The sequence below is a fragment of the Ursus americanus genome, chromosome 27, assembly GCF_024610735.1.
Source record: "Ursus americanus isolate L20-20 chromosome 27, mUrsAme1.1.p, whole genome shotgun sequence".
Lineage (NCBI taxonomy): Eukaryota > Metazoa > Chordata > Mammalia > Carnivora > Ursidae > Ursus > Ursus americanus.
Window position 1 is genome coordinate 22,142,353 of NC_142153.1, and position 12,132 is coordinate 22,154,484.

Consider the following 12,132-nt stretch of genomic DNA (forward strand, 5'->3'; position numbering starts at 1 on the left):
CAGTTGTTTGGGCGCCCAGCTCTTGGTTTTGGCTCCAGTCATGATCTCAGGGTCGTGAGACTGAGCTCCATGATGGGCTCCACACTCAGCATGGAGTCTGCTTGAGACTCTCTCCATCTCCCTCTGCCCCTCCCTCCTGTGCTCTCTCTCTCTTTCTCTCTCTCAAATAAGTAAATCTTTTTTAAAAAATAAATAATAAAAATATTTCTACTATCAAGTTGAAAACACAGATCCACTTAGACATATCCAGTGTTGTTTCTATCAAAGATGACTGCTAATAGAAATATTATGTTAATAGTGACTGTTACAAATTAAAGATATTTAACTCTTAGCCTTCTTGGTACCTCTGAAGAGAGCAGATAAAGAGAGGAAAGTGGAAAGAAGAGAGAGGAGAAAAGAGAAGAGGAAAAGAGAGGTGAGGAATGAGAAAAGAGAGGAAGGAAGGAAGTCACACATACACTTGGCAATATGGAACTATTTCATTTGGTCTGTTTCAACTTGTGATTTCCCATAAAGATCTTCTCGTCCATTTTTCATCTTCTCTGCAAACTTCTGAGAGTGGCCATCTATTTACTGAATGTTCCAGAAGATGAAATTCATCTTGCAAAAGAGAGTAGACTACTCCTGAGGAGAGTATAGTTTCAATGTTTCAAGAGTAGTTTGGAGTCACTTGGTTTATTGAAATCTATTTTGAAAGCCTCTCATAGGGAGCCGGGTACAATATTTGAGAAAGACAAAATCTAAGAAATAGCCTGTTTTCATTTACTGTTACACTGAAAGATCAAATAGCTTACTTTTATTTACATTAAAAACAATAGTTTTGTTTTTTTTTTTAAGATTTTATTTATTTATTTGACAGAGATAGAGACAGCCAGCGAGAGAGAGAACACAAGCAGGGGGAGTGGGAGAGGAAGAAGCAGGCTCATAGCGGAGGAGCCTGATGTGGAGCCCGATCCCATAACGCCGGGATCACGCCCTGAGCCGAAGGCAGACGCCCAACTGCTGTGCCACCCAGGCGCCCCAAAACAATAGTTTTAAACACAAATTACTTTAACTTGCCATCTTTTGCCAAATTCTTTTATACTTCTGTTGGCTGAAATGTTTTTGTTCTAGAATTATTACATTGACTATAAACCTTTATTACTTCATTTCTCATCTGTCTTGTTTTTATTGATCACAGTTATAGAGCAAAACAAAACTTTGTAATCAAATGTTGAGTAGCACACATTGTTAAAACATTCAGCAGAGATAATCCAAAAAGATAATTTGTTTTCCTTTGTTTAGACCGAAATGAAATGAAGAATGTTAACCAAACGACCTCCAGAGTTTCCAAAATATAAATACCCCAATGCCCCAATAAAATATCCTACCTTCAGCGCTCAATTCATGCCAAGATTTAATGATCTCCAAAGTATTGATTTTATCTTCAGTTTCCTGAAATAATAACTTCTTATGATAATAAATCTTCATACTCTAGACAAATCAGTCATGTGTAATAAAATCAATCTTTTTACACAGTAACTTTTTGGTCTATATATTGAAGGCTTTTCTTTTTAAAGGAATAGGTGCCCATTTCAGCCCTAATCCTCAGTCTGTTCTTATTTAATTTACATATGATAGTCTCAGGTCAAAAGTAAAGCAGTATTTCTAGTCAGTACTTTTCTCAGTAGTATCTGATCAATATCTTCTTCCTTATAAGGTACAAAATATCTCATTGCTGTAATTAATCTTTATCTAAAGTATTTATTTATTACATGGACTACATCCCTCTCAAAATTTAAAAAGGTACATGAAAACAGAGTTTCCACCCTAAAATATTAGTACACATACTAATTTTAAAGCTGCTTTTTCAGGTTTATTCTTGGGTTTCTGGTTGTGAAATTGAGAGATCGAATTCTGAGCCAGTATATGGTTCAGAAGAAGTAGGCTGAGTGTATATTGGCTGTGGTGAGTTGTAGGGGGTGTGGAAAATCTTTATGGATATTTCTGTACCTGAGATCACCCAGGGAAAATGAGGGAGAAAAGAGAACAAGAGACATACATTTGAGGACAAAAGTTAAGAAATCCGAGCTTTGGGGGCGCCTGGGTGGCGCAGGCATTAAGCGTCTGCCTTCGGCTCAGGGCGTGATCCCGGCGTTCTGGGATCGAGCCCCACATCAGGCTCTTCCCTGGGAGCCTGCTTCTTCCTCTCTCCCTCCCCCTGCTTGTGTTCCTTCTCTCGCTGGCTGTCTCTCTTTGTCAAGTAAATAAATAAAATCTTAAAAAAAAAAAAAAAAGAAAGAAAAGAAATCCGAGCTTTGAAGGGTAGGTTGAGGAAAGGAAGACTAAAACCTGAGTCAGAGAATGGATGTGCAAGAAGAGATAAGTGAAAACAAAAAAGTCAGTAGTGCACCTTGACAAGCAGAAGGAGTTCAGGTAGGAAAGAGGGTTAACTATGCAAATTGTTGCAGGTGATGAAGGTAACATTAGATGAATGCATTCACAGAGTTTGCAAAACAGGAAGTTGTGAGTGGAAGCAGTTATATTACCTTATTATTTACCTTGGTGGAAGCAGTTACATTAAGAAGAAATGAAAACCACATGGAGTGGGTTAAGGAATAAACATGATGAGAGAAATTCAAGACTACCAGTATAGGTTCTGCTTTTATTTTATTTTATTTTTTTATAATAACATTTTTTATTATGTTAGTCACCATACAGTACATCCTTGGTTTTTGATGTAAAGTTCCATGATTCATTAGTTGCGTATAACTCCCAGTGCACCATGCAATGCGTGCCCTCCTTTGTTCTGCTTTTAAAAAGCTTGACTATGACGGGAAGAGGAGTCATAACAGCTAGAGCTAGGGGATAGCTCTTTTGATGATGATGATGGTGATGGTGATGGTGATGGTGATGGTGATGGTGATGGTGATGGTGATGATGGTGATGGTGGTGATGGTGATGATAGGTGAACTTGAGGATAATCTTTCCAAAATACCTTTCATTTAAACAGAGTTAGTACTCTCTCTATTTCTTTCTTAGTTCTATCAGTGAAATTTAGCACTTATGTGATCTCTTTAATTTTAAATCTCTCAGAGCCAGTATATTAAGAGGGAAAAATAAATAATTTTCCTCATATTATCATGATTCATTTATCATGATAGCAACTTTTGCAGTTTCTATCTCAGCCAGCTAGGAAATGTCAAATATGCTATTTTTTCACACATATTATTCAATCAGTAATTTAAATCTTAATCAGTCCTAGGATTATTCTTATAGAGGGGATAAATCTACCTATTCTGTGTACAGAGAAGAGAACAATGTCAATGGTGTCCCTTGACAAACCTGCAGCCTCTGTTGGCCTATGGAAGCTTCTTCCCTCTTCCCCTCTCCACAATGGATCAGTCTCAGAAGGCTTTTTTTTTTCCCCCAAACAAATGTAGAAATGCCTTTTAAAAAGTCTTTGCTATCATTATATACAGCTTCGGTGGAAAGAAGTAGGAAAAAATAATTGGATCAACTTAACATCATTGGATTTTAAAATGCAATCTGATAACTTTTATAAAGAAATTTTCATTCCTGGGCACCTGGGTGGTGCAGTCGTTAGGCGTCTGCCTTCGGCTCAGGGTGTGATCCCAGCGTTCTGGAATCGAGCCCCACATCAGGCTCATCCGCTGGGAGCCTGCTTCTTCCTCTCCCACTCTCCCTGCTTGTGTTCCCTCTCTCGCTGGCCGTCTCAGTCAAATAAATAAATAAATCTTTTTAAAAAAAAAAAGAAATTTTCATTCCTATGTAGCTACATACAAGGCAAATCAAATGGCTTATTAAAACATTAATGCTTTGCTTGCAGTCAAAGTTATGCTGAATGTGATGCCTTAATGTCTTAAACATTAAAATTACAGAATCCTTATGAGGTGGCAGCATATTTAATGCTTTTCTTTCAAGTGTCATCTATAATGGATTAAAGGCAGTGAATAAAATTCTCAATGATATTTGCTCTTGCTCACCTTGAAAAACTGATTATGTGCATTGAAGAGGCACTATGCCTTTACTAACATAAGCATAACAATTTTATGTACAGTCTAGTTACAAGCCAACAACATGTGGCCTGTCATGCCATTCTTCCTACCATACCCCCCACCACACCACTTTTCTAGGAGAAAAATATTTTTAAGAAAGGATCAGAGATCTGGGAATTTTCACATCTTGCAGAAGCTGTACACATCAAGACAGAGAAGCATTTATATATGAACAAATAAATAAAAAAGGCCCAATCAGTTTGCTCTGGGGCACTGCAATGTCAGAATTGATCTTGCTGTTTGATTTCAGCCACTGATCAAAACTGTGCCATGCACCCAAATCTGGAGCGCTGCCTCACTGAGTGCTTGCTAACGGCCCATTAAGGAACTTGAATTCCTTCCAAGATACTTTGCTTTCGTCCCTGTTCTCCTTACTTTTTCTTGTAGTAGCATCAACTTCTCTTTCCCCAAACACTCACACCTTGCTTGATAGATGGGAGTGTTTCTATTCAAAGCTGGATTCAGTTCAGTTGATGTAGCTGGGGTTACTTTCTTTGGGGGAGAAGGGATGAGGCCATACTGAGGTTCTTGTTGTGTTTCATTTTCTAAGTTCATTTTATGTTTTTGAACTCTTAATACAGATAGAGTCAAAAACTCACATTGCTATCGAATCCTCTGATTTGAACATGAAATGTGTCCTACCCTGCTCTTCAATAACATGGTTGAACACTACTTGTGTATACAAGCACTGTGCTAGACACTTGTCAGTACACGGAAGATGAAGATTTGATCCCTGCCTGGCCCTTTATAACTTAGAGGAAGAACCCAACTACACAAGTGGAAATGTTACTGAGCTGAGTCGGGTCCTTGGTTCCTGTCTTCTTGAAGGAAAGAATCCAGTTGAGAGATGGTGACAGTGAAACAACAGAGAAGCTTTATTGAAAGAGCAAGAAAAGGACACTCTCAAGAAGGGAGAGTGGGCAGGCCCAGAGGTGGCCACTGCATCAAGATCAGGGTATCTTTTCTTTTCACATGTGCATAGGTTATGGATCATAGCTAGGGTAGTCTCTGACTGAGATTGTTTCCAGTCACCTGAGGCACTCTTCTTACCAGTTGGGAGAGGAAGTTTTTGACCGTACAGGGTTCTTACTGGAACCATCATGGCAGCCTTCCCCCATGGGTGTGGGGGCTAAATCCACAATGCAAATGCATTATGAGTCTTGAGGTTACCCTGAGGCAGAGGTGGAAGGGCAGAGCTCATATTCTGTGGCTCCTGGTCTGTTAGGCCTGGGGTCTTGGAAGCCACAAGGTCAGGATATTGCACCCCCAAGCTTCTAATGTGTAACCTATTTATGGTTGCCCCTGCCTCTGGCTCATGTCTAAATAACTGCCTACTCTCTCAGAAATACCTGAAGCATATTCACAGAGAACACGCTAATGTGCACAGAAAATAGCCTGCTGAGACTGGCCATGGTACAGCTAGAAATGGAACACAAAGTATAACTGTGCCCAGCAATATTTCATTACATGTTGGGTGATGATATGGTCACCGCTGAACAAGCAGAATATGAGACAGTGAGTCTACAGTTTCTTCACTTCTCTAACTTAGATTCTGTGCTCCCTCTGAACTATACTGACCACTGGGAGGAACTTGACAGTCTTCAAGAATTTGTGTATACTCACTGCGATAGTGATATTAGTAACATTCATTCTATTTGCTTGGTTTTTTTTTTTTAATTTTATTTATTTGAGAGAGAGAGAGAGTGAGAGAGAGCACAAGAGTGGGGTGAGGGGCAGAAGGAGAAGCAGACGCCCTGCTGAGCAGGGAGTTGATGCGGGGCTCTATCCCGGGACTCTTGGACCATGACCTGAGCTGAAGACAGCTGCTTAACCAACTCAGCCACCCAGGAGCCCCTCCATTTGCTCTTAACTCAGGAGTAAAGCAACATGAACATAGCCTTGAACGAAAACTGAATTGTGTTTCTTGTCAATTTTTGAAATTCAACCAACTCTTCGTGATGTTACTTAGAATGAGTGCCAAACACAGAAGCCTTAGAGTAATAGAATGCAAACAATGTAAGTTATCATTAAATGCCTACTATGAGCTTTGCACAGGATCTCAAAGAGTTAATTAGGAAAGTCTACTTTGTAGTAGAGGTCTTATGAAGGAAATGGGGAAATTGTCATATTTCTTGCCTCATTTATAATTTGTGCTTCTCCATAAATTCAGTTTATAAATGTACCATAATACGTTCTCTGGCCTCTCTCTACAATGAGAACTTCAGTATCAGATCTTATTGTAACTGCCTTATTCTCTTGGTGTTTCCTTGTTCATACCTTACTTGAGTAGGTGCCTCTCTCTAGCACTAGTTTTCATGCAATTACGAATAAAGATTGGGCTCATGTGGTTCAAAAGACTAATGGTTATGTCTTATATTGATGGTTGCATGCACTGTGGGCTGCCTAACAGGAACATTGAGCAGTACAGCTCATGTAACTGGATTTTTGTGTCTCAAATTATTATAACATGGATGTATATAAGTGTACATGTATGTAAATATAAGGAGATACTTATATTTATTCACATAATTTAGGCAATCACCTATCCTTACTAACTTGCATAATTTATTGGTCTTGTTTTGTTAGTCAACTAGGTTCGATGGTATTTTATCTGCATCTTTTACATAGTATTCTCTTTTTGTTAAGTTAATATAATATAATTATCTAAAGCTCACTTGCAGGGTAATGAATCCATAACATAGCTTTGAATTGTCTAATATATTCGTAACTCAAATATTTGGTCCACTGTTCTCAAAATCATAACCCTACTGGAAGGCCAGGTTATATTGATGTATTGGAAAAGTCTGATCACCAGTGTAGCCCTGAGTTGAATATTTTGAACAGAAAGGGCAACAGTGTCTTGTCCCCCATTCATGGCTACCTGGTGGCATGGCATCATTGGTTTACACAGTGATATACTTTTTGACTGTGAGGAATTGTAAGTTGTGAGTTGTTATAAGACTAACACAGTTTATTTTATGGGAGTAGGGCCTGTTTTATTAACGCCAAATTGACAACGAGGTTCTAAAACTGAGGACTCAAATGTATGTAAGAGAGCTGCCAAAAACTACACCATCCTCTAAAATTTACCAAGAGGTGAAAGAATCAGCTACCTTCAGCCCGCAGGCCCTACATTTCCTAATCTATATGATTTGAATGAAGAGGAGGGAGAGGAGGAGGGTTGCATCGAAATCCCAAATTCTCAGTTTAACAGGAAACGCACTGGCTTTTTCCTTCCATTTTCAGTGAGGGAAAAGAGATCAAGAGAGGGCTAGTTATCTCCCGCTTGGACCCAGTAAACCACATAGAAAGTCAACATGCATACAAAGACCCAATATTTTGTTTGTTCCAAATGCTAGTGGCTTGACTTAGAATGTGAGGTGGTTATTTGAACTTGTTTGACAGTTTTGGAACAACAGAAAATATTTCACTCAAAATTCTGTTACATATTTAAAGCGGAAGAATAATTTTTTTTTTTTAGTTCTTCAAAGTATATAGCCACATTTTTTAAATGTTGTTTGCTTCTTCATTCAGAGGCTCTGTTTTATATCTTTGAAAATGGATCCTTTGCTGACACTTAAATCGTCTAGATTTAGTAAGTCAAGGGAACAGCACAAGTATTTTGGATGCAATGTCGTGAATCACTTTTTGTATATTCTGTGAATACTAGTGAAATACTGCTGCATTATAACACTTCTTCATTGTAATAATGTTTTATTTTTTACAGTTAGAAGATACAAGAGCTGAAAGTGTCTGAATAAGACTGGCATGATTCAGCAATCAATCTAAAACTATGGGTGCACATGTTAAGCAATACTCTCTGAAGAGTAGTAATATAGCCTATTGTCAGTATGTGGAGAAATGCAATAAAATGCCTGTAAGAGTGGGAAAATGAGGGATATAAATGGCTTTTTGTAAAGAGTTAAACTGGAAGATAAATGCCTAATGAATCTGTGTAGATACGAAATCACCAAAAGAGGCAAAATTGTTCTTACCATGGAAACATCGGGCCTCTAACTTGGTTGAATGTATTAGCATATCCAGAGGGGGAAAGTGTAGTTGTGAACAAGAGTTCATCAGCCATGAAAACACCCTCAAATGATTATTGCGAAGGGAAAAGTTGGCTCATTCAAGTGTTGCAAAACAACAGGCACTTTTACCAATGGACGGTCTCACCTTGTTCATTTAAATATCTGGTTATTTAGATATCAAGCAAATTTTGATTTTGCTTTGACTTCCCAATTATGTCATCTTACAAGAAACCTTTGGATTTCAATATCTCCAGTCCACTGTTATTGTTATTTTTCACAATAAATACATGCCTTAGGGTTTTGATTTTATTCTGGTTAAAATTATGTTTTAAATGATTCTGATTTTATATATCTCTCTTGGTTGAACATGAGCTCTCATGAACATGACAAGACAAAAGTCCTTTACCTTTACAGGGACAGTGGTGAGGTTCATTCAAGGTAGAGGGCCAGACCCTAGACCCAGTCAATGCTTACCAGCCTAAGAGGCTTCTATGGAAACAGCCTAGCTCCAAGGCATGTCCCCTGCTGGTGGTCCCTAATGATGTCCTGGATCTATTGCAAGAGTTTCAACCAATTCTTCTGAGGCAAAGTTCCAATATAGTATGATAATATAGCTAGTAAAATTATTTAATTATTACATTGGGCTCATGCATTTTAAATTTTGTATTTTAATCTCTTTAAATATTGGAACTTACATGATTATTATAGTTGATATATATAATTTTTATTCTCTACTCCATAATGACCTAATATTGTGTTGAAATTTTAGTAGTTGTTATAAACATAGACATAGTATACATGCCTTTTGCAACTTGTATCTATTTTCCTATTATAAAAATGGGGAGGAAGGACAGAGGGACGAGTAGACTCCCTGCTGAGCGCAGAGCCAGCCCTACACGGCGCTCCATCCCAGGACCCTGAGATCATGACCTGAGCCGAAGTCAGATGCTTTACTAACTGAGTCCACCCAGGCATCCCTACACAAATAGAAGTTTTAAAAGCATTTTAAAGATATCTGTATACTATTTCATAGTACACTTGTACCATTAATGTATTTGTTTTATTCTCTCTTGATAAATATTCAGATGGCTTTCTATTTTTGCTTCTATAAATAAAGGTGTAATAAATATCCTGAAATATAGATGACTTCACACTGTTCTTTTGTATTTGTTAGGATAGTTTCCAAAAGATGGTGGTACTATGTTAAATTTTGCTTTTAAAAGATTTTTTTGAAAGCTGTTTTGGGTGATTTTCTAAATGACTGTAGTATTTCACACTTCTACAGTTAGAGTATTAAAATGCCAATTCCCAGCTTCTTCACCAACACTCGAAACTAACTTTTTATAAACTTAACTTATATGATGTGCAAAAATGGTGTTTTGTTGTCATCTTAATGAACATTTTACTCAACATTAGAGAGATTGCACACCTATTTAAATACTGGAAATTTGCATTCTTTTCTGTAGATTGTTCACATGCTTTTTTTTTTTTTAAGATTTTATTTATTTATTTGACAGAGATAGAGACAGCCAGCGAGAGAGGGAACACAAGCAGGGGGAGTGGGAGAGGAAGAAGCAGGCTCATAGCAGAGGAGCCTGACGTGGGGCTCGATCCTGTAACGCCGGGATCACGCCCTGAGCTGAAGGCAGACGCTTAACCGCTGTGCCACCCAGGGGCCCCCACATGCTTTTTTTCTATTAGAATGTCTTTTTATTATTAATTTCTTAGAGCTTTTGGTATAGTAATAATACAGTTCCTTTTTTGTTCATGTGTGTTGTAAAATGTCTGCACATTCTATGTTTTTTCTTTTGATTTCATTTATAGTGTCTTCGGTTATCTATAAACACATACAGTTTATTCATACATCATGAAATATGCTTGTCTGTTCCTTTTCAGCTCCCGGGATTTCTGCCTCATTAAAAAGACCTCCTGACTCCCAATAGTTAATAGGATATTTTTATTAATTTCTTATACTATTTGATCCTTTTCTTTACATGTTTAATCTTTAGCCCATCCCTAATTACACTTATATCTGCTTTGTCTTAGGATTCCAAGTTTGTTTTCATCAAGCACACATATTTTAGTGAAAAAAAAATCAGAACACTACTAATGGTATTAAGATGTACATGCTCGTGGTGCCTGGGTGGCTCAGTTGGCTAAACATCCAGCTCTTGGTTTCATCTCAGGTCAAGATCTTGGGTCCTGGGATCAAGCTCTTGTTGGACTCTGCTCTCAGCAGGGAGTCTGCTTGGGATTCTTTCTCTCTCCCTCTCCCTGTACCCCCCTCCCCCCATAAATAAATCTTTAAAAAAAGGAAAAAGATGTACATTTTTTGCTGCTTGTTGGTATAGTTTTGAGAGCATAAATATAGCATCTAATCAAGAAATAAGTGTGTTTAAGTCTATTTAGACTATTCATCTTCTGATTTGAGAATATTTTTTAGATACTTTGTATGAAAAATAATGCATTAAGATGCTAAGTATTGTTAGAAGGCAGCTATTATTTCTATAGCAGTATTCATATGTTGCTACATTCTGGTTTATGAAATCTCAGGATGTCCCCAGACTCTTTGGGTTGTGTATTATGCATCTCAAAAGCCTAGGTTGCTATGCTATTTTGATTTTGTCATTATCACCAATTTCCAAAAATAGAATCAATAGGTTCAAAGGGAAGATATTTCCCAGTGACTTAAGAATGGACATTAAGAACATATCCTTGTATAAACATAAAACTTGCAAACAGTTAGTTGACTAATTGAATTGATTCCTTTGATCATACAATGTGCTGATTCCCTAAGCATTGATAGATGATTCAGTGAGAGGATTACCCATTTCTAACTGTTTCATTCGACTAGGTAGGGTTGAAAGTGCCAAATAATTAGGTTCCAAATAACGTGGGTTTAGTTCTTTGAATGTGACAAAGTGGGATGGGAGAGGAATCCGGAGAGTAGTGTATGGAAACCTTGAAGCCCCCAAAGCTGTTTCCCTTGAGTGAATTCTACTTGCATTAATCTTACCTGAGTGTTCTTTTGTTTTCATGTCAACTATATTCTGTAGATGGGTGATGAATTTTCACCAGCTCTTAGCAAAATGAACATTTATATAGGTCAATATTAATCTGCCAGTTGTCCAGTATTCTGAGATGATGTCATTCCCTTTTCTTTCTTTATGTGTTGAAGTTATTTATTTTATGAAGCTATATGTGATCATCATTTGTGTTACTAGATTAGTTTTATTTCATTTGGTTTAATTATCCATACATGACAAAAAGTTGTCTGCTCTATTTTATTCTCTCATTAAATTTATTTTGTGGTGTGTGTGTGTGTTTTAGTGTGTGAAATTCAAAACTTAAGAAACCACTGTTTCAGAAAGCATGATATTCTAAGGTATATTAATCCTGACCATGTTTTGAAGAAGATATTGACTATAAGGTAGGTACTTAACAGTTCTGGCTAGTTTAAAACTCTCACTTACCTACATATCAGGTTGCAAGGTTGCTTAGTGATCCTAAGAGTATAAATTGAGACAAGAGTAGCTTTAGGTGCAGGATTTCAGCTGGTCGTTGCTTTGCCAAAGGTGTCCTAGATCTGGGACAGGCCCAAAGTCTCCAGTCCTTAGTATTCACTGGAATAGGATCCTGACTGGCAGAGAGCTTCCAAAGTTGAGACAGAAATAAGTAATCCTCAGATGAAGTCCCTGGAAAGACCCTGGAGTGTTTAATGTGCTCTCTATGTGGGATGCTGGCTCTGATCCTGATTGTCTTCATTGCTTTTCTCCAACTTTGCCAGAGCTAAAGACTGAGAGGCCTTGCAGAAGTGTTGGGCTCAGTGGGAAAGAATGCAGTACTTGATTAGTTATGTCTGCCCTAGTACAGCTGGCAGAAATTGTGGTGAAATATTCAGATATTTGTCATTCCTGTTTGAATTCATTTTCTAAAATAACTGATATAAGGAAATACCTTGCAGCATTGTAAACATGAGATAAATGAGAACATTTACAATGAAAAGGTAATAATTATGTGGCAAATCGAAAGAAACAAAAGTA